The sequence below is a fragment of the Corvus cornix genome, chromosome 1A, assembly GCF_000738735.6.
Source record: "Corvus cornix cornix isolate S_Up_H32 chromosome 1A, ASM73873v5, whole genome shotgun sequence".
In the NCBI taxonomy this organism is placed as follows: domain Eukaryota; kingdom Metazoa; phylum Chordata; class Aves; order Passeriformes; family Corvidae; genus Corvus; species Corvus cornix.
Genome location: NC_047057.1, coordinates 65,406,562 through 65,433,912, shown reverse-complemented (window position 1 = coordinate 65,433,912; position 27,351 = coordinate 65,406,562). Strand labels below are relative to the sequence as shown.

Below are 27,351 nucleotides of genomic sequence, written 5' to 3'. Positions count from 1 at the left end.
ATAGCAAAGGAAAAATTTAATATGGCATCTGGAGGTCCATTTGAAAAAGGAATGTCCTTACCAGGGTAATTGGTGCAGTGTGTGGGACTAATTCATCTTCCTTCATTGTTAGTCCCAGTGCTAACAATGAGCTGATGAGTTCAGAGCTACTCAGGCAGGTTTGGGCTCTGCTGGTAGTTGCAGTCCTATGTGTGTGTCGGACCATCTTATTTTGCATTAATTTCAAGTTTTTCTCATAGGAGTTCCAGGGAGTTCCAGTATGGAACTTTTGTATAGGGTGAAACGGGAGCTCTGGTAACTGATCTCTTCTCTTCCAGGGTTAGTTGGCTCTCTCACTGATTGTGTTGGCACTGCTTGGTTTTAAAGCTTCCAATTACAAAATTTTGTCTTTTTGCCTGAAAAAGTGAAGTTCATTTTGAGGTTAATTGAAGCTGTATTACAATGGCAGATATTTCACCTATTGTTACATTAAGCTCTGTTCCAGCTTGTGTTTGGTCTCAATACCCGGTACCATATTGCTCTCATATTAATCGAGCTGTATTACACTCTAGTGAGAGACAGTTTTAATACAAAGAAATTAGTACAATGAAGGTTGTTTAATATGGTAAAAACTCCAGGATGCCTTCTAATGTTACAGAAGACTCAGAAACGTTGTGTTTGGGAGGAGTCTAACCTTATATAATTGTACTTTCTCAAAAAAATACTTTAATCATGCTCTCCTCTGTTTCAAACAGCCACCTTTTGTCAGTACAAAAGTTAACACAGTTAAGGCCCGTTTTTGTAATGTCTGACTTTATTGCTCAAAAACATTAAAGATTATATCTCAGTCTGTCTGAAGGGAGTGGGGTTTTCTTTGTCTCAGTAGTAAAATACTTAGGTAAATAAGAACAGTGGGGTCTGAAGAAATTTTTTTTGCAAATGTGGATATAAATTGTTTTCTTTATTTTTCTAGTTGAAAAAAAAAAATGTATTACGAAGTATCTGGGTTTTTTCTTTGTCCCAGTCGTAAGCTTACTATTTCATCTCAGGCATGTAACTTTCTCCAACTGTTTGATTTTATGTTTGAGAGTTTTCTGAAGCCTTTCAAGATTTTAAGAGGTATTTTTATACCACTTTGCTTTACAAAATGCTGCCATTTTTGTCTTTAAACATTGGTAGCTCTGCTTAGCCCCTCCTTGTCACCCTCCTGATACACTTTTTAATTCTTCAGTCTTTGGTGAATTTGTCGGTGAGGAGAGCAGGGGGCCTGTTCTGTGGCATTGGAAATGCTGACAAGTCTGTCAACACTGGATGTGCGATTGTCCCTCGGAGCTTACATCCAAGTTTGTTGTACCGAGCAGAGAATAGAATGTGGGAGAAGTTATTCTGAGTGTGTGTGCATGTGATTGCAGTTTCCAAGGAGACCACCTTCTTTGTCTGAACATGTCCAAAATGATTGCCTAATTGATCTCATCATGTGGGACACTCTGTCTGTCTTTCTGTCTGCTTCTCTCATGCGTTCTCTCCTCCACATTGTTAATCAGAAAGCAAAAAATGAAAAGTTATGTTCTTGCAAAGAGCCAAACAAAGCCATTAGCCTGCTCAAACAACAAGCTGGGGCTGTCCCTTAGTCAGAACCAATGGCTAGTGTGTCACCAGTGTGGAAGTGAGACGTTGCTGCTACTATTTCTCCCCAGTCTGTGCTCTAACTTGTGCATAGATGATGCTGAGCGCGTCTTTGAAAGAGACAGCTGTTAATGCTCCTACTGAATTTCCACTAATTATAAAATGAAAGGACTGGCTCTCTTTTCCTTCCCAAAGCTCAATAGTCTAGTTTCACTGATTAAAGAACCAACAACAAAAAATCCCCCAAAACACAAAAAGCTCAGGAAAGGAGGAGACGTCAGTCAGTGCCGGTGCTGAAAAGCATGCTGATGTGCTTTTTTTGTTGCTTGTGGTTTTGTTGGTACTGATGATTTGCTAATGAAAGCCAAAGCTCTTTCAAATTTAGTCCCTCGACACTGGAACTGGAAATGAAGAGTTTAAAAACATTCCTGCTAAAGGGAGGAGAAGATTGCACAGGGCGGTAAGAATGAGGTTCTGCAGCAGAACTGGAGGTCACTGCCACTGCATACTGCAGTTCCTATCACTCAGGACTTTGGCCAATCCCCACTTTCTTTCTAAGCAAAGACTCCAATTAAGCTCCAGAGGAATTTAACCTGAACTATGGAAACACAATATTATGGAGACAGAAACTGAAATTGCATCACAGTTCAGTACATAAAAAAGCTTATTAGAAACAGAGTATTGAATAAATATAGCAACTACTGAAAGAAGTGTCTTAATCCTCTCTGTGGTTTCATTTATTTATTTATTTATTTATAATTTTTATTACAATCCTCTTCTCTAGAAATGCAGTGCTTAAAGAAGAGGAGCATCAGTTGCATAGTATTGTTTTGTTTGTTTATTTGCAATAAGCGTCTAAAATCTGTGTGAAAGTGGGGAGAGGGCATAGTCTGTGTCAGCTTATCTACAATGTGTCACATGGGGGGTAAATACCAGCTGGCACATGAAAAAGGTCCAGGCACACGTAAGCCAATGGAGTTGAGCATAGACAGCTTGAGGAGCAGAGTCTGAGAAAATACGTGGAGTTTGTAGCAGCTACAGCTCCCAACTTCCCTCGTGGCATTTACTGGAGAGAACATGATTAATCTGTCTCGTTGTGAAAAAATCTCCATGACTGTTAAAAGCCAGACCCTCTCTGCTTTTCCTACAAACTGGAAAGAAGGGAATAGTTTCAGAGGCTTTGATCTTGCCAGTTACTGCTGCCTCCCTTGCTTCCTGTGAGCAGAGCTGTTGAGCCTGCTGGGTTCAATCCAACACAAAATCTTTGCAATTGGACGTGACCTGAGCATGGAAAGGTTACAGACTGGTCATTTACTGCATTCACACATCTTCATGACAGAGAATATCTTCTCCGTGTTTCATAAAGATCAAAAGTTAGGTAATAAGCAGCTTGAGGACAGCTTAAATGACTGAGAAGTCCAGGCTGAGAAGTCCAGGGCAAAGCATAGATAATGTTATAGACTGAGACCATTAGGTGGGACAGAGCAGGCTGGTGCAAACTGGGGTGAAGCAATAGTCGTTGTCAGCACCTGGGGATTAGTTTAGTGGCCTGTTTAGGGAATGCTATGCTGATAAAAAATATAGTACTGTGGCTGTGAATCCTAAATGTCCACCACAAGCACCCTGGTCCTCCCCGTACAACTCTGGGGAAATATTTAATTAAAGCATGATAAATTATGTATTTGAACAAATAAATCTCCCCATTTCTGTCACTCCCTTCTGGCCAAAGCCTGAGGCCACTTCATCTCTCTTCTGTTCTGGAAAAGTGATATGAAGAGAAGCTAGCAGGACTCATGACCTTTTAATTTTAATTTTAATGTCTTACATTTCGGCTAAGAGGAAAATCAAATTTGTAGATACACTGGATTTTTTATTTTAATAATAACTTTTTGAACCTACTTGTGTTCCGTGCAAACAGGGTACTGTTGAAAAGGGTTCATCTTTGAAAGACTAGCTGTGAGGCAGCACTTCACAAAGTTTTCCAGAGAGACCTATTCCCTCTGGGAATCTGACAACAGGCAGCACAGTGGCAGTAAGGAGCATGATTGCTGAGCAGCAGAGGTGTTGCTCCCACCTTGGAGCGAAGCTAAGAAGTAGCTCTCACTTCCAGTGTCTGCACCTGCACCTACCTGGCCTGAATGAGCAAGGCTCCCAAGTGATGTGTGCCTGTATTTGTAATATGGCGTGTTTGGAGTACTGCACAAACAGAACTCCCTTCTATTTAACGAGGGTCATGAAATATACATTATAAATAGACTTTGCTGGCCCACTTGACAAAATAGGTCTTTCTGAGCAAAAGGTTGAGACATGATAATCACCTTTAGTGTACATTTGAAAAAAAACTCTATATAATCTGTAGGAGATTCAACTGCTTTTGAAACGTGTCAGGTATTAGACCACCAAGCCAGAAGTGACAGCAGTGCATGACACAACCACCCTGTCACTTGTGCACTGAAACACGGAGCTCTCCAGACATACCTACCTCACTGCCCTTACGTAATAGCAGCCAGAAGAGACAGGCTCAATCTTTTCCTCTCTCCTGTTCCCCCACCTCCCAATCACTAGCTTCCCTTTTCTTAGCCCCTCCTCAGCAAAAGATGTTGGACAAAATCATGCTCTCAAATGGTGCTCCTGACCCACAGAAACTGTATTTATTACTGTTCTATTATTTATTATTCAGCCAGAGTCCCAAATACAAACTTTTTGTTTGGTGTTTCTACACTTCCCATCTTTAAATTCCTTAGTACAATATTCTGTGCCAAACTTGGGCGGATCCCGCCCAGCAAAGCCTTTCTTGTGGGAGTGCTTATTAAACTGAAGTTAATGAACAGTAACCATGTAAGAGCTTTCACCTAAGGCAAATTATTTTTTATTGCCATTTTTAAAGTATATTCCATAGTACTTGGACAAAATATGTTTTAGTAATCTTTTTAAACTAAAGAACAGATTAGAAGAGCTCCTTTTTTCCAACTTTATATATAGCTACTGTACATGTTTTGTCTTTGGCACATACTCTTTCCAGAACATGACTTTTGTTGTGATGATAATCAAGAAGACTCAGCATATTTTTTTCAGTATTAGGAAATATTTTTGAATTTGGTTAGGACTGAAGAACAATTTACCACAGTATCAGGCAAGTCAGGAAATCCCAGCATTTGCTTTTCACATGGCCTGATATCTCCCATAAGTAAAGCAAGCTGAGTGGAAGCATGTTACACACACGAGGCAGGAAGGCACAGATGGGATTGTCATTCTTCCTCACTGGAAGTAACAAAGTTTATGAGGAGGTAGATTTGAATTAGGTAACTCTGTATTTTTTATATTTTAACATTTCATTTCCCCTGTAATTTTTTGTGATTCTTTCTGTAACTGATTTCATTGGTCCTTTCTGGCTCTTTCTTTTCTTCCATGACAGAGAAGTCTATTCTGTTTCAGTATGGGGTTCTAAGGGTACGAGGAGCAGAGAGAACACAGCAAATATGTTTGTCATTTTACTCAATTTGAGTATTTTGTAAACTCTCTCTCACCCACTATCTTGAGTAGAACACTGATGTTTCCTTGCATTTCAGTGTTAAAGGACTGCATCTTCTGACTGGGATGACATCCTAGATGTGTGTTCAGATCTTTTTGGCCCTTCTTAAAGCTGTTTCCCACTGTTCTGAGAGCCTAAGTGCTAGGGACAGGCTGGTGTGATGGCCACACTGTTCCCATGGATGGGAATCAGTACATTAGGGCAGCTTTTTTCTCACTCTCTGTTTTAATGTGTAAACATTTCCAATCTCACAGTGGAGTCAAAGGGTGTAACTGTTGGAAAATCAAAATAAGACAAGATTTTGATCAGCCTCACACAGTTTTGGGAGCCAGAGATGTGTTTTCAGAGACAGTATTTTCAGATGTGTTTCAGTAAGTATTGGCACAGTAAGATCTGCCCATCTAACAGAAAACTACCGTCCCTGATGGTACTGGTAATTAATTTAATTATATCACCTGTGGCACCAGTTTTTAGATTGCCTTTGAAAACAAGGTGTCAGAATAATAGTACTTTGTGGACATTTAGAAAGTTATAATTAAAAATTGATTCTCAAAACTATCCCTTCCATTTCCCTTCCATTTTTCTAATTTAAATGTTTCTAAATAAAACTTGGAAAGAAAACCATTCTTCTTGTTCCATGTATTCTGGTTTTACTACTCCCACAACAGTACAGCCTATTGTGCAGAAGCACAACTTTCCATCTTAGTCCAGAGGGGATTTTAGAGCTATTTCTGTGTTTGTCATACTGATAAGGAGGCATTATTTTATTGTGCTAGGTACTGCATAAACAGGAAAAAGGATCATCACAGCTTTAAAACTTTTCCATCTTTTTATCCCTTTCACTGCTTGCCTGAGTTTTGTGATTAATAGAGGTGCGTATGGCAAATTCCCATGGTATTCCCTAGTGGTCATGATTTTGCCCGAATCTTCCTCTTATGTGTACAGGAGAAGAAACTCACCAGGTTTGGCTGACCAGTTCACTCGGTCCTGTGTGAAAGTAGATGGTATGGGCATGGAGATGGTAGGAGTTAATTAAGAAATATAATTTGGTGATGTCTGGCTAAGGCCTTTGGAGGATAACACTCACTGAATATTATCAGGCTTTGTCCCCAAGGCAAGGTTTCACTGGCAGGAGAAGGGAACACGTATTTCTTGAGCTATAGTAACAGGATCATCCCATTTTTTCAGTAGTTCTGCAATGCCAGTTTATTCTGATGTGTGGGCATGTGGTGTCCTCATGTATGCATGTGCACACCAATATCCACAAATAAACCATAATTGTGGTTATTTATTGCCATGGACTGTGCAGCTGGTTCATCAATACATAATCTCTGAAAGAACTCTCATAATCTCTTCTTGTAGCTTAAAGCTACTCTTAACGAAACACACACACATATATATGTCTCTGCCAGGGAGCGATTTCGTTTTTTCCCCCCTTTGCATATGTGGAATTTCTCCCCCAGACTATTTTGGCCCAATGCCCAGGAGTCCACAACAGTCGGTGGCACAGTGACATGTTGTAAGTTCTGCATGAAACAAGTCTCCTGCTGGAGAGGGGAGAGTACCAGTTTTTGGGGCGCATGGCACTTGTTACCAGTTACTGTCCAGAGAACAGTCTTCAAATCATGAGTTTTGCACATTAAAAAAAGCTATACTGGGTTATAGTTAGCAATTTTTTAATATAGTGTTTCTGTTCTCATTTCACTTCTGAGGTTTTAGAGAAGGACATACCACAGTGTAAGAGAGGAAAAATAACAAAGCTTATGGTATTTTCAGTGTATATGCAGAAGATACAATGATGTCAGGTGTGGTGTTAGTGTTTAATTTGCATTAAGTTCTGATGACCTATATTGCTCTGGGCTTCACAGTTTTGAGGCCTCACGGTTAGCAGGGTAGAGATAAAGCTGTTCTACCACAGCATTTCCATTCTACGTGACTTCTGTAGGGTATTTAGTGTGTGGATAGAACTTGGTGTACAAATTACATCTCTTCCATTCTTAAGTACAAAGAGCAATGAAAAAGATTTATAAATACACGGGATTATAAATATGCATAACATTTTTCATGAAGGCAGTTTTTTTAGCCACTTAATTGAAAGTAAAGGGATAAAAAATTAGTAACAGTTACATGGATGTCAATCCAGTGCAGAGGGTGATTGTTTGTTGCAGTGGGGTCTCCTGCAACATGCATTAGACAGCAAGGCCCATGGAAAGAAATAGGGAACGATTCTTGATAGAAGTTTCAGAGATCTTTATTCTCCAGCCGCATGGCCGGGGGACTACCGAAGAACTGCTCATCACGGGACTGGCTGGGTCCTTCTCCATGCAGGGGAACACAAAACAACCAATGGGGAACGGGATTAGGGTACATGTGACCAGGGAGCAGGGAGACCCCGTGCCTAGGCCATGCCTCTACCCCAGGGTCCCCTCTCCCAGGACCCCATGGCAGGGGGGAGGAACCCCAACAATTGTTTTCCTAAATGCCTTAACTAAGAAGTCAGTTGTATGTGGAGTTTTATACTAAGGCAGCAGGAATGAGTAAGTTTCTTGTGTCTGTCTTGTAGCAGCTTTTGTTGTGCTACTCAGCAGAGGATTTTGGCCTATGGAACTCTTTAGAAATGCAAGGAAGCGGTCCCAAAGTTCAGACAGTAAAACAGTCTGAAGTCTCTCTACCTTGAAATTCCAGTCATATGGCACAAGGGCGGCAGGAAGATGATCTGTGGGAATGGAACTGCCTCTGGAGAAGTAACAATCTTGTCATTTTATTTAGCAAACTTTGATCAAACTAACGTTTCATTAAAGATAATATGAAACAATGTTTTCCCCCTTCCTCAGATGTCCACATTTTAAAACCAGGGGGAAAACCCAAAAAGTGTAAGTGAAGCAAAGGGACGCTCAGGTAAGGATATTTAAGAAGTGGCTGCTCAACTCTAGTTCTATCTAGTTCTATCCCACAAATATTGGGATATAAACACTAGTGTACATATACTGTGCCAAATGAATTTTGATACCTTTTGGTTTGTATCTGAATTATTTTACAAGAGGCAGTTTCAGAGGAATAAATATGAAAAACTTGTCTTTCTCATAAGACTACATCTTTGTTTTCCCAAGACCCCATCAGTACTTGTACTATATACATTTTCTTATGCTTTCTTATTGACCTGAACACAAATTCCATATAAGTACGGGATAACTCACCATACATCAAATGGTTTTGGCCTTTGATGGTCTCTTTTGCAAAGCATTTTAAATGTTACAGGTGTTCAAGTTGTGAGATTTTTTCTCCAAGTCAAACCAAATTTCATTAAGTTCCAAGGACAGTCTGGTAAACCCCTTAATGCATGTTACTTAAGTATAGTGCAGGTGTTTGTTGTGGTTGCTTATAAAAACTGTAACAGAAACCGCAGGTTAATACAGATCCTTGAAATCTGCTTTCTGACTTATGAAAAAAGTACTGCAATTCCACAGTATGAGAGTAATAAAGGCAAAGAAATACATGGCTAAGGCAGCTGCTGTTAGAGTTAATTCTCTAACATTCCCCTCTGTATCAGGCAAGGCAGAAGTTGTCCTTGGAGGATTTACAAAACTAGTGAATTATTTCTGCCACTACAAAAACAGTTTGTGTAGCACATTGGTCTGTGTCTTTCGTTGTGATGTATCATGTTCTGTAAATAAATCAGGACGCCTGCTCATCTGATGGTAACAGCTGGGCTCTTGATACTCCAGCTCACCAAGAGAAAAAAACTTCCGCAGTTTTTTTCCACCAGAGTGTTTAGTCCCACATGATTTGCCCTCACCTACATTACAGCTTTCTGTAGTTTGATGGTGTTTGTATGCTAAAGCCAAAAAACCAAGAGGTCAGTATCTACAGTATTCAAAATCTGGAGCTGGAGCAAGAGTTGCAAAACAGATCAACACCCAGAAGCTCAGTGTTTTAGGACTTCGGCCACTCTGTGTGTGTGAGAGCTGGGTGCTTTGCAAAGCAGGCCCTAAGAAAGATGATCTCCTTCAAAAAATGTGACCCTAAAGGGCTTGGCAATGTCTATTCCACTTAAGAGTGTAGAGCTCCAAATTCTTGAGTTGTCTGTTCTGGTGTTGGGAAACAGCCCCTCCTACCCAAGGGAGCATGGCCTGACAAAAAGAGCATTGAGATACTAAAGTGCATTCCATGTTTCTAAAAAGGGGCAGATAGAAATATTTCTAGCATAAATTAATGCTGGGTTTTGCTGTAAGAAATTGCACTGTAGAAGGATGTTAGACATTTACCTTGTTTGTGTTGTTTATTTTTCATCTGGTTTAGACCAAAGAATAAAGCTCACAAGTAGCGTATTTTATTTACATGTATGTGTGTGTGTGTGTATAACATAGGGCTACTACAATGCCTTCAGATTGAACCTGTAATTCATGAATAGAATACAATGAAATTGTATTTGCCCTGTGACGCACATATTGTCATATTCTCATATGAGGTACAGTTACCCATCTTTCTTTCCCTCAGATGAATACCATGAGCATTCTAACACAAGGACCTGCTAGGAAGGAAGGGTAGAATGTTGTGGTGGTTTATTCTAAACGCTCTTTCAGAGTGAACAGGACTTTTTTTTTCTATGTTTTTTCACTATTAAGCTGTTGTTATCTGGGTGCCTGATACATGGTCTGGATAAGTGAGAAGGATTATGTCTAGAAACCTCTTTCCAGCACACATGGACCCAATATCCAGGTGCAATCAGTTCAGATATAGAAACTCAGTCTCCTTCAAAGCCCGTTACAATGCTCCTGAAGCACAACTATGAATTCTCATATATCCATGTGTTTTATATATTTGTGCTAGAAATGAAAACACAAGAAAACATAAATGTAGTAGCATGAAATCGCCCCGTAAAAAGCAGAATGGAGAATTGAACTAAGACAATCAGGCCGCAGAGAGAAGGCAAGGTTCTGTTGCTATTGTGTTACACAAAAAATAAGCAAGGAAAGGATGAATAAACTTTCCACAACAGAAAGTTGTTGAAGAAAACATGTTCACATCAATGTAGAATGAGTTTTGAGACTCCTGTAGTTTTTGAGGGTACTGGAGTGTTTAATGTAGAAGCTTTCTGATCATTCCTGTAGTTCTCAGTATAGCTAATGTCTTTTTTAAAATGGTCTTAGTGCAGTGTACAGAAATGTTAAGTTAAAAGGCACATAGAAGAAGTCAGTAGTTAAAACCATCCAGAAGATTGTCTACAGCAAGGGCATACCAATATTTTAGTTGCCTCTAAAAAATAGTTATGTAGGTAGAGTCATTTTGGGACTAAATAAAAGTATGAATGTCTGGAAGTCTAAATATATAAAACAATCAAGAAGATTGTCTGGAGTATGTGTGTATTTTTTATGCTCTTCCCAGTGTTGGCAATAACTAAATAAATTGATTCTTGGAATAAGTAAGGATGTAACTCCATGTATTTACTCAGGGGTTTGATTTGGGACAAGATGAGAATTCTTTTACTTTTCTCCTGATTCAGTTGTTTCTAGTGTGGTCTGCCACAATCTCAGAAAAAGTAATTTTTATTTATTCTGTCTTGTCATCTGTGAGTGAACAGGCTGGAAGTGAAAATGCTTCTCTTAAATGTGAGGCTAATTTCCAGTATTTTATTAATAGGCACCTCTGCCAGGGCAATGAGGCATATGAAATGCACGCCCCCCCTGCTGTCGGGGTGTCCTGAGCACACGGTGACAGAGCCTGAGCTCAGGGACATGGAACGATGGAGGTGATTTACCACAGCCCAGGGCAGGCGTGGGAACTGCCCCCACCGCACAGGCAGGCTCACACTGCCTCGTGCAGAACAATCGGGGGGATTGTGTTGCTTGGCTGTTCAGTGCAGCGTTTGGAGACTTCCTAATGATCCATTCCAAATGGTTTGGCCAGGCAACCTTTTTGTACAACTCGGCATATAACCTTGTGTGCTTCCCACTTTGTGCTGTGACAGACAGTGGTGCTGCTTACACAGGGTTTAACCATGCTTCTAAAAATAAGAGTCTTTTACCTCAGTCTTGAACTTACTTATGGGAATATTGGAGAAAGCATCAGAACACAAGAAACAAATTAATTGAATGAATCAAAAAGACTTGTCTCCCTAGTCACATACAAATGAGTCTCATGCTAATTGTGCAAATCTCTTAACATTTACTTCAGGTTCCTAAAGCTCTGATATATAATTCACGATTTACAGCAGAGGCCAGAAATTAAGAGGCTGAATCCTACTTTCATTGAAGCCAACAGAAAGCTTGAACCAATGCCCCTGTAATAAGGAGAACGCACTATTCCTCAAGATCCATTAGCTTTCTCAGCATAAACCATTTGAGTATCTGCTCTCCCACTGTTATGTGATTCAAGTAGGAACTGGTGGCACCAGTGTAGTATGAATAGCTAAACACAGTTTAGTACCTTACTGTAATGGGTCTGGGGCTTGTGACAGTCCTGGCTCCAGCACTCACAAGTCTGCATGGCAGCACCTTTCCCAAAATTGACCTTTGGGCTGACTAATGAAGGGTGCTTATATTACATTTGGCACAGAAGAAAGTGCAGTCTGGAGGAAGATGCTTTAGATCGCCTGTGATCTGATGGAAGCAGTGCAGGATTTCTGTGCTGTTGCCCATGCTGTTGGGTTGGAGATAAGAGCTGTACAGTTGTCCTGGGGAGATGAAGCAATTCATTTTTCCAAAGAATTATATTGTCCCCTTTGCCTTACAAAATAAGGACAAACGACCCAAGGGAAATGCTGTGTATAATACTATGAAGAATAAATATGTTCTTAGAAAAATATTAGCAACTGTAACTGAGAAAAGACTTTCCTGGAAATTAGTGAACTAAACTAAACTAAAAAATTAGCCAGTTTAACTTTTCTTCAAAGAAAACACTGTGACACAGCAAAAGACACAGAGGTTGCATCGAATGCAAAACAAAAAGAAGTCAAACCGAAGATTTTTACTACAACATGTTAGAACTATCAAAGGTATAAATTTTGATGATCTCATCAGAAGCGTTAAAATTTAATTTTCCCCCCTACGTTTTGCTGTTTAAATTAATGGGAAATTACTGCTTTTAAGTTTGCTGTACCTGATAAACATCTATGTTTTAATAGAGATCCATGCTTTTATATTTATAACCATGTGTGACTCGATCTGACAGAACTTCACCAACACTGCTTGCTCCAAAATGCCTTCACACCCCAAATCCTTCAGCAAAACCCTTCCATGGCACTCCTCCTGAAAGAATACCTTCTCTCACTGTCTCTTTTAAAATTTACTAGTCACTTATACTTCTATCAGGTTCTTTCTTACAATATTCTGAGAAATGCAGTGTCAATATGGGTTGTCCCTTTTATACAAGAGATTTACCAAGTGCGCGCAGGTTTATGTGAGGGGTGGCCCCTCTCCAGAATGGACTCCTACAAATAACCTTCAGTTTTTAGATTGGGGAATGAAACCCAACCACCTTAGTGATAACAAAGCACTCTCCAAATTCTAAGCAATTTCTGAGGTTGAGTTTGGATGAAATCTTATCTGCAGTCCTTGTTTATTTATTTTACTTGCTCTTTACACCTCACCTAAACAAGACTTTCTGCATAGAATTAGATACAGAATTCAAATCTTGAATTATTTATAATTTGAACTTTTTATTCCTGAACAAAGTACTGTGTTGCAAACAAGATTTACTCTTTTTGTTCCAATGTAGGTGTCTTGGTTTGAAAAACGGGTGTCTGCCAAGGAAGGCGGGAACCTCTCTTGGAATGGAAAAATATGACATATGACTCCCTTCCCTCCAAATTATTATAATTTTGAAATTAAGGGGCTTTCAGGCAAAGATATGGGAAAAGGAATAACAGTGTGTATATGTGTAACAAGGCAAACAAACAGAACCACAAACCCAGTGACAGCCCTCTCTCAGCCGCAGGCCCTTTCCCCTCGGGTGCAGTTCCGCTCACAGCCGGCAGGGGCGCTGGTGGCTCCCGGCCGGGCAGGGCCAGTGCGGTGGCTCCCCCGCGGCTGCAGGGGGCGCTGTGGCGTGAGTTGAGCTGTGTCTCCCTCACGTGGTAATGGTGGGCGGGCTGGGTGGTGACAATGGGCTGCAGCAGGAACCTTGGAGCGGTGGCTGGGATGGCAGGGACGAGCAAATGAAATGTATCAGAAACTCCACAGCTGTAGCAGGAGCTGCAGGGGGTGTGGGGTTACCGTGTAGCGAAAAAGCTGGAGCAGTGGCAGAGAAGCGGTGGGGCTGGGCAGCAGCAGCCTGGCTCCCGAGCACGGCCGGGAAAGGCTCCCTCGGAGGGGGTCGGGGCCCCAGGTTTTCCCCTGAGGCAGCCCAGTAGATGGTGAGAGTCCTTCTAGTGAGGTAGGGTGTTAATAAGGTCCAATGGCTGCTGTTATGAGCGAAGGCTCACCCACAGTAAGGAAGAAGCAGTACAGGGCTGGGTTCTGGCGGTGGCAGTGAATTCTCCCCACAGTGAGCAACAGCTCAACCGTCTTCCTCCTATGCTGACAGCGAGAGAGCAAGAGGAGCCAAGCCCAGACCCTCAGCCCCCAGCCAAAATCTCACGGTATCTTTGCTCTTCCAAAGAGAAAACCCCACAGGTAAGAAAGTAGCCAGCTGCACCCTTCCCCCACTTTGGCCATTTTTTTGGTTTCTCTTAAGTAGTGGTTGTTATTGTTTCTTAGCAACAGATGGGACAAAATTCCATGAGAGAAAGAAACAAAAGGAAAAATCCTAACCGCCAATAGTGGAGTAATGCTCTTCTGTTCAAATAGGGGTGAGTTAAACTAAAGCTGAACAGTGAGTGAATGAGAAAATTTGCCAACTCACAGGAACACAAGAACAGGGATGATTTCTCACATTTACTAATCAGACATGCTTAAACTGTCTATCAGTGATAATTTTCTTTGTAAAGAAAAGAGACTTCCAAATCCACAGCACAGAAAATTCTAAAAGGCGCAAAAAGACGTATGGGCTGGAAGCCCTAGAGGATGTTAGGCTGCACGTTGTACTCCTCATGTGTCAGGAAAGCTGGAGAAGCTCTCCCAGTTGGCAGGCGCTTTGTGGGTCGGTAGCTCTTGATGGATTGAGAGTCCATTCCAGGCTGGAGTCAGTGTCAGCAGGGAAATGGGAACAGAGGCATCCCTAGTTTGGGTCTTTGGGACAGTTCTCCTGTGTGCTTGATTTTAGTCAAGAGCAGGCATTGAATTAAGGGTCTTAGTGCTGTTCTGTTGTGTATAACCAAGACATGGTGGTAGTGTTGTAGCTGTGAGTCAGGAGGTCCAAAGGTTTTTGGTTTTAATTTGTTTCTTTGATAACTGTGTGGTTTTATTACCCAAATCAATTTTGGCTTGCCTTGCAAACAACAAATGTAATTCTCCAGAAATGTTCTTTTTCAAGCCTCTGTCCTTTAACATTTCTAAAATGAAGTGCTGCTGAGGAAACCAGCAACCTCTGCTGGTCTCGTGATTGTAGGCCCAGTTTCACCCCTGAGAATGCTGCAGTAGGGAGTGGCAGAAGGAAACCCTGGGCCGTCTTCATACAGCGATGGGTGGAAAATCTGTGCTGCCTTTGGGATTCAAAAAAAGCAACAGCCTGCTAGAAATAGAAGACCACTGGCCAAGAGTTTCAGGACAGTGGACCTGAAAGGTGGTTTTCTGAGTTCATTATTGAGCTTACAGTGTGTGTAAAGCTCCCCACATGAGTGTCCTTTTGCTAGTTCTGGGTTTGCATTTGTCTCATCTTTGGCCTTCCTAGCTTGCTGAGGTTTTCATAGCACTCAAAGCATTCTGATTAATACCTTTTTGTAGTATATCTAATCTCTACTGTTGATGATTACCCCATCTTATATGAAGAAACTTAATCAAGGAATGCTTGGACTGAAATGGCCATTTAGTCTGAATTTAAAGTTCAATTGACTGAGACACCTACTCAGGTATTCTTCTTGCAGAAGGTCAAAAGGGACCACGGAAAAATTCTGCTGTTTCAAAAAAATGCTATGAAGGCCTTTTTTTCCCCACTCTTCAGCTTCATGTAAGACAGGACACACATGTGAAGTGTCATTAAGTTCATGCTCTTCTGGCTGGGTGTTCGTAGTATCTCCTGTGGGCCCACAGGTTGGTCTTGTCACTGGTCAGAAAAACTAAATGGCTTTGTCATGCCTGTCTTTGGTATTAATAAGAATTTTCAGTGTTTTTAAAAAAGAACAAGGACATGCAAAACAGAATTAAGAGAACTGTGGTGTCTACCACTACTTTATTAGCTTTACTTAATCAGTCATGGAGCTGTCCAGTGGAGCAGACTTTTGGGAAAACATGTTGCACCCCACAGCAAGCGGTCCTACGAATGACTAGATGGAGGAGGTGATGTGAACTGAGAGCCAGGAGGTGCATGGAGCAGTCCCCTGACCCAAGAGACACTGAGGTAGGCTTTTCTGGGTCAGATCTGATTGGTTTGAGTAAACAGAGCCTGTGCATTTCCAAAAGGCCTCTAACAAATGTGTGAGACATCCCGCAGACCTGTGTACCGGGGCAGTGCCACAGCTGGGAGCTCACTTTTCAGCTGTGCTTTGCCTGCTTCCATATTTCAAAAGTTACCAAGGATCAGATGAAAGTTTTAGATACGTTAATGCTTTTGAAACTCATCTGACCCTTCAAGTTCTTGGAACTGTAGCAGGAAAAGATTTTTAAAACAGAAAAAGCATAGTTGTTTTTCACATTGAAGCAAGTCCATAAAATCTGTGAATTTTAATGTGCACTTCAGAGGTAAACTCCTTTTAATCCACAGAATAAATTTGCTGCATTACATGAAATGTAAAGAGACTTTTTACACATCTTTGTTTTTGCAGAATGATCTACTAGTTGTTTCTAAGGTAGAATAATGGTAATTTGGCTTCATTCATTTCATCACAAGGCAGAATATTGCTGACACTCTGCAACACTAACACCTTTAGCAAGCATGGATTGAGAAAAACCAAAGGAAGAGCATGCCCTTCATATTCTGATATTTGTCTTTCTACAGACTTTAGCCCCACAATGGTTATAAATGCTGCAAATCCAGAAAAATTAGGATCAATACCAATGCCACTGAAAAAGTATTTTAAAACAAAATACAATTAGAGCATATAAAATTTATGCAGAAGTGCAAGGAAGAGATGACCGTCAGTGAGTTTCAATGAAATACCTGCTTTTGTTTCACCATTTGCAGTTTCAACGTAGTGGAATTTATTTTTGGAATATGCTTTTGCTTTATAACACAAGACTATGGATAGAAAGCTTCAGCCTCTGGATGTTACATCTTGTCTTTTGAGGTCATCAATGACATCAAGGATCCTATTGTAATGGCTCTAGAGGTGGAGAATGCCTTCTGTCACCTCAGAAGACAACTCCTATAGTGATAGGTGTCTTGTTCTTCTGGCTGCACAAGCAGCCCAAAAGGCAAGTCACACTTGGTTCCTAACAGAGGCGGCTGCTACTCATGGGATGAATTCCAGCCTAAACACCCTGTGGGCTGCTGCAAGCCCAAATCTCCTGGATGTCTGAGAGTTGGGGATACAGATCTCCTTTCATAAGAAACATGCCAAAATGGCAGATTTTTAAGCTCATTGCTGGGAGTTCTCCACAGATACATTACTTATTTTGTACATCTTTTGCATCTGTCACTGCATGTAAGTCAGTGATTCTGAAGTGATTCCACATGCAGCCAGACTCTGCTTTAAACCTCCCAGCGCGTGCGTACATTGACGTTTGGTCCAGAAGAGACTTCCTTCTTCCTGTGCAAATTCAGTAGCCTCTCACAAGGGTTCTGCCTTACCTTTTTCTCACAGGTGATAGAAATGTGAGTGTCTCCTTTTGTGGTATCTTTTAAGTTTTCTGGCTGCCAGTTGCCTCTGCTTTTTCTATGAGGGAATGGGGGAATGTTTATGAAATGGTTTTATGTCATACGCGCTTTAATGGAAACTTGAGACAAATCTTCTCAGCTTTCCTTAACACTCTGTTCTTAAAAGCCAGATGTTGAAAAAGTTTCAAAAATGTATCTGTCATGCTCAGAATCCAAGCATTTGCACACAATCAATTTTCGACACGCAAGTATTTTGCTGAATGCGAAAAGACTAATGGCAGCTGCTTGTAGGACTGGTGCTCTGGCCTGGATTCTTTCTGCTTTAGGAAGATGAGATCTGGGGACTAAATCTCAGTACCAGATCAGGAGTTTGCTCAGCCCAGGCTTCCAAGCACAGTCACCTGGTGATCTGAGTGCTCATCATGAGGTGCCCCTTTTTCTTCACTGCTTACATCCACAGCTTCAGGGAATTAGATGGATGAATACCTGAATTAAGGAAGCACGAATTTATCTGATAAGGTGGAAGTGCTCAGGCTGAAGTCTAGGGCCAGATTCCATCCCTAGTGGCCCTGCCTAACACACAGCAGGAGCACTGAGGTAGCACCACATTGCCACTGCATTCCTGTGCTCTTGTTCAGCCCTTTCCATCTGCACAGGGACTGAGGCTGCTTTAACTGGCCTCTGGTGAACGTGGACCAAGGGAAGGCTGCTTGCTCCCATTCAGTCACAGACCTGTACTCAGTCAAATACAAGAATCACAAGGGCATGCAATACTTGGGAAAAGAGTCGCCCACTTCCCTGTTTTAGCCCCCTCATGAAAAGAAATTGTTTCACTGAGTAAATGCCCTACAGTGGTGCCTTGTTTCCTTTCTCTGATTGGAAAAGATTTTGTTGGGTTACCATATGAGTTGGATCTTCCTCACCTGTAGCTTTTTTTGGGCCTGTATGGAAGCTGGAGTAGTCAATATTGTCAGTTATCACCCTTCACTGAGTAAAAACACAGGAATAGTGACCACTTAAAGAGAAATAGCCAGGAATTTTTGTAGTCGAGCAGACCTTCTACTCTGAATACACTTTTCCTGAAGTGTAGTGTAGTTCAGTGCTAGTATGCAATTGGTTAGCACACAACCATTTTTTATGTTTGTCATTTACTGTAAGTTTGCTTTTAGGGCATGAAATTTGGTGGCTGAAGCTGATGGGACCTCAGACAGTGCAGTCGCTGATTTTTTCAGCTGCCAATTTCCAGCCTGTTTTCGAAACTGTGCACTCTTCTTTTAATAGCTAGATAATTTTACTCCATATTACATTATATTGTGGAATTTTAGGTGAAGTATAAAAAAAGATAAGAAAGATGGCTTTTTTTTTCCTGGCATAGTCTGCACTTTATGTCTCTGTCAAGTGCTTTTCTAAAGCTGTTTTTCCCAGACTGTGTGTTTTGCATGGGTGGGACAGTGGGTTATTGTTAGCCTGTTAGACACAACTCGGCTTGAATACCCTTCAGTAGTTTGGGAGGCAAGTCAGCTCTATTTGCATTTGTTCCAGTCACAAAGGTTTATAGGTCAGCAAAGGCTGGCTGGAAAAATTCAACATGCCAATGCACTATTCTTCTATGGTTGTCAGGAATTCAAACGTGCTGGTTTTTATATTTCTTCTTGGTCATGAATATATGATCGCACAGTCTGAAGTCGCTTTGTTTCTTCGGAGCTTGGTACCAGCTGGGACTAAGATGGAGGATGTGACTTGATGCCAGCTTTCCCCCCCTCTTTTGCCCGCACTAATCAGCAGCAAATCAAATGTCCGTGCGTCTGGAGGCAGTGAGAGGGCACTGCTCACCACTGCACTGGAGTGCTGCCGGGTTTTTCTCTTCTGTGAAAAAGAGTCCAGCTGAATAAAAGATGACATTTGTCCTTTAACAGAAAACATTGCATTAGCTTAATCTCCCTTCTGGTTTGGGTTTGGGTGCTCTTTTTGCTTTCTGTTTCTATGTCGGTATGTTTGGGTTACATCCTGAAATGTTTCCTGCTTAGTTAGATGCAAAGATGGTGTGGAGGTCTTCATTTGTGTACAGACTGACAAAGAATAGGCATCCTCTAGGATTCAGAACGTTGAAAGCCGTTCATACAGCTTTAATGTACACTGATAAAGATATCTCCTGAAAACTTTGGTATATCACCAACAGCCTGATCTTTTGAGAGCCTGCAATCAAGCTAAAAATATGTACTAAAAAGACTGTCTTTCCCAAAGAAAGCATTTCCTTAGCTTTGTTTTTTTGTCCTCTGGTTTTAGAGAAGGTATAGCTTTGCAGTCCTTAAAATGAAATATAGATTTATACACTGTAATTCAATTCCTTCCAAGCTGCATTTTGAATTTTAAATGGTGTGTCTGAAAGCATTGTGCAGGATACTATTGCAGTTTTGCTGGGAGCTGACATCTTATTTCCAGGCTGGCTCAGGCCTATTACCCTGAAACCCGTAAGCCCCACTTGAGTTGGACTGATTTAAACTCAGTTACAAAAACCACTTGTCTTTATAGCTATAGCTTGAGATCTGAGAATTTTCTTATGAAGGAATAAAATAATGCCAGATCTCCTTTTAATATGCTCATTGAAATGCAAACTGTGACCTTTCTTGTTTTGTTGTAAAGAGACTTTCTGCAAAGTAGGGGCTGTTTGGGGGCGTAGGCACGGGGGTGTCGCATGTGCAGACTGGGGAGGCAGCAGCTCCCCCTCCTCCTTGCTGCCTCTGTTGGGGCAGCCAGGGAGCCCCATTCCTTTTGAATGCAGGATTCTCTGCCAAGTTGGCACCATCGTTCATGTTTATAGATTTAAATTCAGCACATGGCTTTAACTCTTCAGCTGCACTGGCTGCAAACAATCGCTCCAAACCAAACGCAAAGGTATAATCAGTTCATTGTCTCCGCCTTGCCAAGTTGCATCTGACCCTTGGAAATCCAGTTGGGAATGTTATTTTAAATGCCATCTTGGGTAAGACATATGCAGAGAGCAAAAGCATGTTTTACATGGAAATGTTTCCAAAATAGTAAACTTTACTGGGAGAAAGCAGCTCCTAAAATAAACATTTTTAAAAATCACATAAAGTATTGAGGGGAAGATGGTCTGGAATAATTGAAAGACTCCACAGTTAGAATACTATTAAGCACCAAAAAACATAGTTGTTTATGAACCTCCTTTTTCTGCCTACACAACTACTAATGTGGTGCAAACAGCATAAAATTGTCAGTCGCTGGAAATTAATCTGAGAAGAACATGTCATAATTTGGTTGGAGGGTTTTTTTAACTCTCAAAAAATCAGTTCTGACTGTTCTCGTAAATAAATATCTCAGTCAGTTTTGACTATTTTATTAAGCAAAATATTTTACCACTCTTAAAATAATTTTTAAAATGCAACCATGATTGATTTATTAAGAACGTTTTCCACAATTAGAGACATACTGGTCTATAGCTTTAGTATTTAGTAAAGGAGTAATGATAACATGACTGCAAATGTAGTCATGCTCTGAAATCTAGCTCTTTGAATCTTAGCTTCAAAATGGACAAATAAACATTTTTATACAGTGATTGGGTGAGGGCCATCCACCCAGTGAAAGCATAGGCTGAATCATACCACCTTCTAAGGTTTGGGTATGGACAAAGATGCAAGGAAATGCAATTTCCAAGTTTTTAGCTGCAGTCTTTTATCTGAATCAAATATTTTTTTCTAACTTGCTCATGTGGTTCATACTTAGAAGCATCTCAGTTATGACTCTATTGGATACAGAAATAGTATGGTTTTAGCACTTGTATTCAATCATATTATAGTTACAACAGGGTTGGGGGTTGGAGGATTTACCTGTTTTTTCCCAACAATTTGCAAGGCATAAAGCACTTTGCATGTGACAAAATAGCTGTTCCATTCACTAGTTATTTCCTTTAGCATTAAGTTCTGGATGCAAGTGAGTAGTGACCTATCTGTAAAGTGTTCAGTGTAATCAAAGGCTAATTTGATAAGTCCCTTTCTGGGATTTTTAAATATCTTTATAATCATGGATGTGATGTAGTCTATGGGAAACTTCTTTGTAGCTAGCTCTGAAAACAGATGAAGAGCAACAAAGCATCTCAGCTACACTGTAAACGTGTAACTATATTCTTATTTTAGAATAATAAAAATTTCTCTTATCTTTTTCTCTCAAACCCTTGTTGAGTGTTTTGGTACAGGATGCACTCAAAATAGCTTTCTTTTTGGCAATTATTTTATTCTTTAAAGTGAATAATTCTTTCATAGCGTATCAGATATACCGCATTAATAATTTTTTGGCATTATTCATCTAATTGACACGTGTCTGTGTGAATGTGTGTGTGTGTGTATACATACGCATGTGCTCTTCCGTTGTTTCTGAAATTTTAAGGAGGTGAGAAGCACACAAACTAAAGAGTTTTATATTCTCTAATGGTTTGCTTGCTGTAGAAAACAGATTTATTTTTATAAAAATACACACTGTTTTCTGACCTAGTGTGAAAGATGCTGTATTTATACAAACACTAATGTCGGAAACGCAGCTGTTACGTTACTTTGTGCTTTCCATCAGCTCCTAAACCCCTTGGATCACTCCTAAGTGAAAGCCAAAGTTGCAGGCACAGCTTGGATGCCCTTGTGTGTCCAGTGGATTTTTTGGCGGTTGCAGTCATGATCGATAGGGGGCTTTTTGGGTTTGATTTGGTTTGGTTTGGTTTTGTGGAATTGGTTTTGAATAGTGGAGGGAAAATACAGAAGTTGCATATTGAGATTTCAGTGCCACAGAAAAGGAGCAAGCAGACCACTGACATATTGCAGTAAATTTGGATGATGACATATCCTTTAATTAGGTGTGTGCAGTGTGAGAGACGCCATGGATAAGGTTGTTGAGAGCTTGCAGTTTTCCAGAGAGAAAAAATAATAAATCAGCCTTGGAGAATTGCTTTATTTTAAAGTGGGAAAAGGACGTGGGCTTTTCTTACCTGGTGCTTCAGTTTTCCTCTACTTGTACTCTTTTTTTTTTTTTTCCCAACACTGATTTTATTCTTTCAAATCTCTCCCCTTGTGTTTTTCAGCTCCTGCTAGCTCTGCCTCAGGACTGATGGCTGTGTTGAAACCCCAGCAATAAACTCTGAAGAGGTAGGATACATGGGATATCTCAGTATTAGAACAAATGGCCCTTTTCCTCGTTGTGTCATTATGCAATTTGTAGACATCCAGAAAAGCCAGGAAACATGACAAGTATTTACATGCCCTGATACTGCCAACAGCCCACTGAGCTTCACCTTCCCCAGGGAGCTTGTCCTCCCTCCTCATCCATGTCCTGGGAGCCGTGACAGCCTGTCAGTGTCTGCCTCTTGGGATATGGCAGTGGCAGCTCGCTCACATGGATGTTGTCTGATCCCAGGATCACTTTTTTACACTGTGTTCTTTGCCTTTCCTTCCCAGCTGAAGTCCCAAACCAAACAGTGTGACCGGGAGCTAGAGTTTGCAAAGGCTGGTTGCTGCCAGAAGTGTTCTGTGATGGAGGGTAGAGGAGGGAATGAGAGACTTTAGATGTCAGTTCTTGGACAGAAGAATTGTTGGGAAGCCTCATCTCCATTCACCTCTTGCTCTGACTAAGGCACAGTGGGAAACGGAAAAGACCAAGTCAGTTGACAAACAGAACTTGGATCCCTGCAAAGGACCCATATTTTCCTCCCATCAAATCTTCAAAAGATCAGAAAAAAGGTCTTGCTCTTACTGCCTTTGATGCATCCCCTTCCATCCCCTACTTCAGGACACCATTAGTAATCTTCTTCACTCATACTGAGAAAATTGTGTTGGAAAAGACAAGAATATGCCTGATGCTAACGAAGAATCCCCTTATGATGGTGACCATTTTTCATTATGAAGATTACTGGTTATGCTTTCTGTCCTGTGGGCCTTGGCCCAAAGATATACTGTACCACTAAGCGTAGCTTTAGTCCTCATCTTACCCCATGCTGTTATTTTATCTCAGTATTTTTTCACTGATCCATTAAAATAGGAAATACTTCTGAACGATTGCTCTCACTGAATTCAGATTCTCAGAAAAGTAGATGCTGATTTAATTTTTGCAATTAAAGATTTTAAGAACATAACCAATTAAGTTAAAAATAGTTACTCTTTAGAAAACATTTAGCAATCTAAAACCTAAAATTCTGTAGAACTTTGCATACTTCTTGGTGCACATCCACGTGGCCCAATTGCACAATGAAATGTAGCCTCTAAGCAGATGGGTTACTTTACACAACACTACCCGAAATTAATTTAATTATATTAAAGAAGCAATCATGGCACTGCTTGATAATCCTTTTTCATTTTTGCCACATACAGGAGTTTAAGGATATTTCTTCTAATGTGGACACAACCCTTTGAGCAAGGGTTCTTTGAGGAATTGGGGTGGAGGACAGTCTCCTTTTGAACGCTCCGTTTGTCCCTTCACTGAAGTTCGAGTCAAAGGCACACACAGAACAGCTGCACCTGACAAGGGACATTTTGAATTCCTTGGCCCTGCCAGAGGTAGTGGAAAGGAGCACAAGAGCCCCAGGCCTGTCCCATATAAGAAATATGTCCCTTGCCAATATTATTGCCAATATTATTTCACACCAGTTGTGCCCTGTAAAGAGGGGGATGTTTTGTACGCTTAACAATACCAAACCTAAGCAGAAGTGGGTTTAATTGTGACCATGGTTCTCCTGTCCCGGTGCACTGTTCTGTGGCACTCAGGGCTGGACTGTGTGCAGGAGCTGAAAGCCACTGGGATGGAAGCTGGAAGGATGCGATGGCATATGGGGGCCTGGAGATGAACCCAGGGTAGGAAACTGGTGAGACACAGGATGAAAATTGTTTCTTTCCTTGTATTAAGGTCTAGATCAGCCTGACCCCTCCTTGTCCTTCCTGCTGTCACCACATTAGCACCAGCTTTGACACTTAGAGCTAACCTGTGAGATGATGCAACCATGGACTGAGAATGAGTAAAAAAAGTGTGGCATAGAAGTATGTGGGAAAGGCTGTGAGGGGATTGTCAGCCATATAAATTTCATATAATTTTTTTTCCTTAGAAGGGAGATTTGCACTTGTTGCATTTGGTGGACTTGTATTTGCCTGACGTGCAACTGAGTTGCATGACTTAGGTGTTGTATACACTCCCTCTGGGATTTTTTTTGACATAACCAAAGGATTTTTACTTTGCAGGGAATGTTAGCCTGGAATGTGGCCAAGTGTGACCGCTCCGTGTAAATTTTGGATGTCTGAAGGGGGAGATGCCATGCTTGGTTGGTTCTCCTTCTGGCATGTCTCATGGGGAGTGTTCTCTTCCCTTGGTGAGGTCAGAGTGCTGCTGCTGGAGGGAAAGCTCTAACTAGGCACTTCTTACAGTGTGGAGGGGTCAGTTAAAGAATAATTGCCGTGAAAGATTAATACTGTGTTTTAATTACTTTTAATGGTGGTGACTCTGGTTCTGCAGCTGCTCTTTCTTTCTCTGTGTGCATCCAATGCTAGAAAATTTTAAGTTGCGCAAGAAATACAGGCAAATAATTTGCTCTCAAATGCATTTTACAATGCTTCACCTAAAACTACTTCTAAACAAGTACTTCTAAAAGTACTTCTAAACAATGCAAAAATTAACCAAAAACAAGAACCAAATGTAGGTGGCTTTTTTCTGATGAACATGCTTGCTTTATATAAGCTTCCAGGTATACATACTGGTGCTGTGTACGTGCTGTGGCTTTATTGTTGCTATCCTGTTTAGCAGTATGGTGATATTGGCTAGAGAAACTGCTTTTCATGCATTTTTTGCATTCATCTAGCTCTTTCATGACTTTCTCTAACTTGCAAAATTTTCTGTTTCCTCAGAAGGGCCAGAATCTAACAGAAAAGTAATTATCTACCACAAATACGGTTTTTATCTAAAGAAAGAATTACAGTAGTTGCAGTATTTAGTCCAGAATCAGTGGCACAGCTTGAGGACCAGGTAATTTGGTGGAATAGCAACAGAGAGTTTTATTCCTCAAGTGGCACTCACTTGAGTGCAGGTTACAGCTTCAAGTCTATAAAACTGTTGAGATACCAGACTTTGGAAAATTGTAGCATTCCATTGCATAAGAAACATGAAAAATATTTTTAGGGAGTTTAAAACTTATTAGCACTCTGATCTTGCACAGCAAAACCTTTGGTAACCAAAATAATCGGTATTAAAATGTTGAGACTAAAGTAGGTTGGATCACCATTTCTGTCAGCATTGTGTAACTCAAGGGGCCTCATAAATCTGGTTATGCCACCAATGTCTTGTAGTTAAATGTACCACAGGTTTCAGTATCTGGAAGATCATTTCACAGGTATAATTCCCACTGGCAGTGAGTGAGGGCCAGCTGCACACCCGGAGTTCTGGTGTTGGCAGGGGAAAGCTGTGGAGACTGTGATCCCATTCCTGCAGGGAAGTTCTCCACCTGCCTCTACAGCACAGCGTGTCCATCCAAGTAGCTCCCAGCTGCAGGGAGATGCTGTGTAACTGTATGACATGGGCTGGTGAGAGATGCCATCACACTTCACTCAAGCATGTCAGGTGTCCAAACATTGGTCTGAGTAAGAGTGTCAAAGGTTCTATTGTTATTGTAGTTTATTAGTTCTTGAAAGAATTTTAAAACAGAAAAATGAATTCACTTGCTAACTGCTGACACATTTTCTGAGCACTTCTGAATAGCTGCTGGCTACTGTCTTTGGATATAATAATGGAGTTCAGGCAAATTCACCAACAAGTGTACTGGAAATCTTTATGGATATATAAAGAACATGCTGTCCTCTGCTGATGGTGTGTACTGGCCTTTGCCTTGTAAAGGCCTAAGCCTTCTAAGAGAAGATGCTTTAGTAATGTCATTTTATAGACAATACACGCAATAAACATCCTCTGGCACTTCAAAGTTGCTAAATCTACACCCCAAATGAAAAGTTACATATATACACTGTGCTTTTAGCCTCCTGATGTGCCTTAAAACTTCTATATCTTGGATAATTTCTGCCTTCCAAATAGTAGTTGGCAGGGAAGACTAGGAGCTGCTCTTCAGAAGCAATGCTTGATGGATCTGTCACTAGCAGGCTGGTCTGCAAAAATTCCATGTGAATTGGGCATGCAAGTCTCCACCCTTCAGTACGTCTGAGTTCTGCTTAGCAGAGGGCAAGTGGAAGAGGAATCTGAAATGGCTCAGCTATAGAGGTGTCATCCCTGGTTCAGCCTCCAAAGAAGATAAAGAAACCAGAGGCTTGGGGAACTCTGTTCTGTGGAGTTAAGGGCATCTCAGCAGGGACTCTTCTGATGTAAAATTATGCAAATAAACACTGTAAGTAAGTTGCAACCTCAGAAAGACGTAACACATGATAAGGTAATGGGTGGCAGGACATAGACAGAATGACCTGCTGTCCCAGTTTGAGACAAATTGGAGGAAACTTCCTCTGATAGAAAGCAGATTTCAGCTGCCCCTCCCCCACCAGGTTCGGGGAAAAGAAATTCCTTGGAGGAAAGTGAAAAAAAAGTTATTTATTTAACAAGCAGGGTGCACTCAGGCACCAAAAAGAATGAATAATGTTAAATAATAAAACCTTTCGCTGTGGAGAAGACCTGGGAAGATTTCAGAGTCCTTTGTGGGTGCGGCTCTGCCCTCTCCGGAGCTCGGGTTCGGAGTGGGCCCCTTTGGGCTGCGGTGTCGGGCCTCCCAGTGATGTTGTTCCAGACCGGAGCAGAACAGTCCCAAGAAAAGTTCTTGCCTCAACTAGCAGGCTAGATAAAAAGCAAAGAGTTTTAACTCTCCATCTCTCTCCCGAGAAAAGGAGCTGAGAGCTGGGAAAAGCAGGAAGGTGCTTTCCTCGGCTCTGTAGCAGCAGGAATGCAGGGGAGTGTGCATGTCCTTGAGCACAAAGCTCTCTGAAGAATTCACCTGGCTTCTCTCCCCTCTCTCCTGAGAAACAGCTTAACAGGAAGGCACAGGATTAATGTCTGGCATAGGGCAGACCATAGGGAATATGGAATCATACAGTCACCCCAGGATACCTGCATAAAAATTGGCTTTAGTTCTATAGTTTTGGGTGCATCAGAGAGCAAAGAAAGTGAGCCTAAGCTGACCAAAAAGTGAGTTGGGAGAAAGCTTAGTTAGTAACCAGGTGGTTTAGGGGGAAATCAGACCTTTTCAGAGCATCATATCACATTATAATCAGTGTAGGGCATTCTACACTGACAGGCTAATGCTTCTGGCTGAGGATAGTCTGGCCAAGGCCTCAAGGGCTTTCATGGGTCTGAGCAGGTGGGGAAAGCTCCAGGACAGACCTTCTACATAGCGT

At 41.2% G+C, this 27,351-nt stretch overlaps 1 long non-coding RNA gene across 1 annotated transcript in view; it reads left to right on the top strand.

Annotated features, from left to right (window-relative positions):
* LOC104696096 overlaps positions 1-26,528 on the top strand; it is a 42,076-nt gene extending 15,548 nt beyond the window's left edge. Inside the window, exons 2-3 of the long non-coding RNA XR_752958.4 lie at positions 22,074-22,137; positions 22,447-26,528. This is a non-coding gene — a long non-coding RNA (uncharacterized LOC104696096). The remainder of the gene's footprint in view (positions 1-22,073; positions 22,138-22,446) is intronic.
* The last annotated feature ends 823 nt before the right edge of the window (positions 26,529-27,351 follow it).